Source organism: Oryx dammah, unplaced genomic scaffold (genome assembly GCF_014754425.2).
Source record: "Oryx dammah isolate SB20612 unplaced genomic scaffold, SCBI_Odam_1.1 HiC_scaffold_24, whole genome shotgun sequence".
NCBI lineage: Eukaryota > Metazoa > Chordata > Mammalia > Artiodactyla > Bovidae > Oryx > Oryx dammah.
In genome coordinates this window covers 5,958,923-5,963,981 of record NW_024070208.1, presented here as the reverse complement: position 1 = coordinate 5,963,981, position 5,059 = coordinate 5,958,923, and positions in this window count along the sequence as shown.

The window sequence follows — 5,059 nt, the reverse complement described above, 5'->3', positions numbered from 1 at the left end:
TCCATTGATCTATATGTCTGTCTTTGTGCCAATACCATACTGTCTTGATGACTGTGGCTTTGTAGTAGAGCCTGAAGTCAGGCAAATTGATTCCTCCAGTTCCATCCTTCTTTCTCAAGATTGCTTTGGCTATTCGTGGTTTTTTGTATTTCCATACAAATCTTGAAATTATTTGTTCTAGTTCTGTGAAAAATATCGCCGGTATCTTGATAGGGATTGCATTGAATTTGTAAATTGCTTTGGGTAATATACTCATTTTCACTATATTGATTCTTCCAACCCATGAGCATGGTATATTTCTCCATCTATTAGTGTCCTCTTTGATTTCTTTCATCAGTGTTTTAAAGTTTTCTGTATATAGGTCTTTAGTTTCTTTAGGTAGGTATATTCCTAAGTATTTTATTCTTTTTGTTGCAATGGTGAATGGAATTGTTTCCTTAATTTCTTCTTCTACTTTCTCATTATTAGTGTATACGAATGCAAGGGATTTCTGTGTGTTGATTTTATATCCTGCAACTTTACTATATTCATTAATTAGCTCTAGTAATTTTCTGGTAGAGTCTTTAGTGTTTTCTATGTAGAGGATCATGTCATCTGCAAACAGTGAGAGTTTTACTTCTTCTTTTCCAATTTGGATTCCTTTTATTTCTTTTTCTGCTCTGATTGCTGTGGCTAAAACTTCCAGAACTATGTTGAATAGTAGTGGTGAAAGTGGGCACCCTTGTCTTGTTCCTGACTTTAGGGGAAATGCTTTCAATTTTTCACCATTGAGGATAATGTTTGCTGTGGGTTTGTCATATATAGCTTTTATTATATTGAGGTATGTTCCTTCTATTCCTGCTTTCTGGAGAGTTTTTATCATAAATGGATGTTGAATTTTGTCAAAGGCCTTCTCTGCATCTATTGAGATAATCATATGGTTTTTATTTTTCAATTTGTTAATGTGGTGAATTACATTGATTGATTTGCGGATGTTGAAGAATCCTTGCATCCCTGGGATAAAGCCCACTTGGTCATGGTGTACGATCTTTTTAATGTGTTGTTGGATTCTGATTGCTAGAATTTTGTTGAGGATTTTTGCATCTATGTTCATCAGTGATATTGGCCTGTAGTTTTCCTTTTTTGTAGTATCTTTGTCAGGTTTTGGTATTAGGGTGATGGTGGCCTCATAGAATGAGTTTGGAAGTTTCCCTTCCTCTGCAATTTTCTGGAAGAGTTTGAGTAGGATAGGTGTTAACTCTTCTCGAAATTTTTGGTAGAATTCAGCTGTGAAGCCGTCTGGACCTGGGCTTTTGTTTGCTGGAAGATTTCTGATTACAGTTTCAATTTCCGTGCTTGTGATGGGTCTGTTAAGATTGTCTATTTCTTCCTGGTTTAGTTTTGGAAAATTGTATTTTTCTAAGAATTTGTCCATTTCTTCCAGGTTGTCCATTTTATTGGCATATAATTGCTGATAGTAGTCTCTTATGATCCTTTGTATTTCTGTGTTGTCTGTTGTGATCTCTCCATTTTCATTTCTAATTTTATTGATTTGATTTTTCTCTCTTTGCTTCTTGATGAGTCTGGCTAATGGTCTGTCAATTTTATTTATCCTTTCAAAGAACCAGCTTTTGGCTTTGTTGATTTTTGCTATGGTCTCTTTTGTTTCTTTTGCATTTATTTCTGCCCTAATTTTTAAGATTTCTTTCCTTCTGCTAACTCTGGGGTTCTCTAATTCTTCCTTTTCTAGTTGCTTTAGGTGTAGAGTTAGGTTATTTATTGGACTTTTTTCTTGTTTCTTGAGGTATGCCTGTATTGCTATGAACTTTCCTCTTAGCACTGCTTTTATAGTGTCCCACAGGTTTTGGGTTGTTGTGTTTTCATTTTCATTAGTTTCTATGCATATTTTGATTTCTTTTTTGATTTCTTCTGTGATTTGTTGGTTATTCAGAAGCGTGTTGTTCAGCCTCCATATGTTGGAATTTTTAATAGGTTTCCTCCTGTAATTGAGATCTAATCTTAGTGCATTATGGTCAGAAAAGATGCTTGGAATGATTTCGATTTTTTTGAATTTATCAAGGTTATATTTATGGCCCAGGATGTGATCTATCCTCGAGAAGGTTCCATGAGCACTTGAGAAAAAGGTGAAATTCATTGTTTTGGGGTGAAATGTCCTATAGATATCAATTAGGTCTAACTGGTCTAATGTATCATTTAAAGTTTGCGTTTCTTTGTTAATTTTCTGTTTAGTTGATCTGTCCATATGTGTGAGTGGGGTATTAAAGTCTCCCACTATTATTGTGTTGTTGTTAATTTCCCCTTTCATACTTGTTAGCATTTGTCCTACATATTGCGGTGCTCCTATATTGGGTGCATATATATTTATAATTGTTATATCTTCTTCTTGGATTGATCCTTTGATCATTATGTAGTGGCCTTCTTTGTCTCTTTTCACAGCCTTTGTTTTAAAGTCTATTTTATCGGATATGAGTATTGCCACTCCTGCTTTCTTTTGGTCTCTATTTGCATGGAATATCTTTTTCCAACCCTTCACTTTCAGTCTGTATGTGTCCCTTGTTTTGAGGTGGGTCTCTTGTAAGCAGCATATAGAGGGTTCTTGTTTTTGTATCCAATCGGCCAGTCTTTGCCTTTTGGTTGGGGCATTCAATCCATTTACGTTTAAGGTAATTATTGATAAGTATGATCCCGTTGCCATTTGTTTTATTATTTTGGGTTCGGGTTTATACTCCCTTTTTGTGTTTCCTGTCTAGAGAATATCCTTTAGAATTTGTTGGAGAGCTGGTTTGGTGGTGCTGAATTCTCTCAGCTTTTGCTTGTCTGTAAAGCTTTTGATTTCTCCTTCGTATTTGAATGAGATCCTTGCTGGGTATAGTAATCTGGGCTGTAGGTTATTTTCTTTCATCACTTTAAGTATGTCTTGCCATTCCCTCCTGGCCTGAAGAGTTTCTATTGAGAGATCAGCTGTTATCCTTATGGGAATCCCCTTGTGTGTTATTTGTTGTTTTTCCCTTGCTGCTTTTAATAGTTGTTCTTTGTGTTTGATCTTTGTTAATTTGATTAATATGTGTCTTGGGGTGTTTTGCCTTGGGTTTATCCTATTTGGGACTCTCTGGGTTTCTTGGACTTGGGTGATTATTTCCTTCCCCATTTTAGGGAAGTTTTCAACTATTATCTCCTCAAGGATTTTCTCATGGTCTTTCTTTTTGTCTTCTTCTTCTGGGACTCCTATAACTCGAATGTTGGAGCGTTTCATATTGTCCTGGAGGTCTCTGAGATTGTCCTCATTTCTTTTAATTCGTTTTTCTTTTTTCCTCTCTGATTCATTTATTTCTGCCATTCTGTCTTCTATTTCACTAATCCTATCTTCTGCCTCCGTTATTCTATTATTTGTTGCCTCCAGAGTGTTTCTGATCTCATTTATTGCATTATTCATTGTATATTGACTCTTTTTTATTTCTTCTAGGTCCTTATTGAACCTTTCTTGCATCTTCTCAATCCTTGTCTCTAGGGTATTTATCTGTGATTCCATTTTGACTTCAAGACTTTGGATCATTTTCACTATCAATATTCAGAATTCTTTCTCAGGTAGATTCCCTATCTCTTCCTCTTTTGTCTGGTTTGGTGGGCATTTCTCCTGCTCCTTTACCTGTTGGGTATCCTCTCTCTTTTCATCTTGGTTATATTGCTGCATTTGGAATGGCCTTTTTATATTCTGGTAATTTGTGGAGTTGTCTTTATTGTGGAGCTTCCTCACTGTGGGTGGGGTTGTATCAGTGGCTTGTCCAGGTTTCCTGGTTAGGGAAGCTTGTGTTGGAGGTCTGGTGGGTGGAGCTGGGTTTCTTCTCTCTGGAGTGCAGTGGAGTGACCAGTAATGGGTTATGAGACGTCTAAAGTTTTGGAGTAACTTTGAACTGCCTGTATATTGAAGCTCAGGGGTGTGTTCCTGTGTTGCTGGAGAATTTGTGTGATATGTCTTGCTCTGGAACTTGTTGGCCCTTGGGTGGAGCTTTGTTTCAGTGTAGGTTTGGAGGCATTTGATGAGCTCCTATTGCTTAATGTTCCCTGAATTCAGGAGTTCTCTGATGTTCTCAAGCTTTGGACTTAAGCCTCCTGCTTCTGGTTTTCGGTTTTATTTTTACAGTGGTCTCTAGACTTCTCCATCTATACAGCACCAATGATATAGTATCTAGGCTAAAGATGAAAGGTTTCTCCACATTGAGGGGCACCCAGAGAGGTTCACTGGGTTACATGGAGAAGAGAAGAGGGAGGGGGTAGTTAGAGGTGACTGGAATGAGATGCGGTGAGATCAAAAGAGGAGAGAGCAAGCTAGTCAATAGTCACTTCCTTATGTGCGCTCCATAGTCTGGACCTCTCAGCGGTATTTACGGAGTTATACAGGGGAGAGGAGAGAGAGGAAGTAGACAGAGGTTGCCAGGAGGGTAAGAGAGAGGAATGAAAAGGAGAGAGACAGGTCCAGCCAGTAATCAGTTCCTTAGGTGCTCTCCACCATCTAGAACACACAGAGAATCACAGAGTTGGATATAGAAGAGATGGGGGGAGGGGGGGGAGAGACAGAGGCCACCTGGTGGAGAAAAAGGAGAGTCCAAAAGGAGGAGAGAGTGGTCAAGCCAGTAATCTCGCTGTCAGGTAAGATTGGGTTATGAAATGTACAAGATTGACAACAAAAACCGAAAAGCAAAGATTAAAAACCTAGAGTAGCGGTTAGATTTTCAAAAATACAATGTTAAAGAGACGAAGCAGAAGGAAGAAAGAAAAAAAAAGAGAAAAGATTTAAAAAAATAATAATAATATTAAGAAAAAGAAATAAGGAAAAAAAATAAGGAAAAAATATATATATAAGAAAAAAAAAAAAAAAAACCCAAGATTAAAAATGAAATACCAACAACAACCACGCGAAGACTATATATGGTGTTTGCTTTAAAAAAGTAGAGTCTTTTTTTTTTTGAAAAGTAATAGTTATAGAAATATAAAGTAGAGAAATAGAAGACTTAACAGTTAAAAAAAAGTTTGAGAAAAAAAAAGAAAGCAAAAAAAAAAA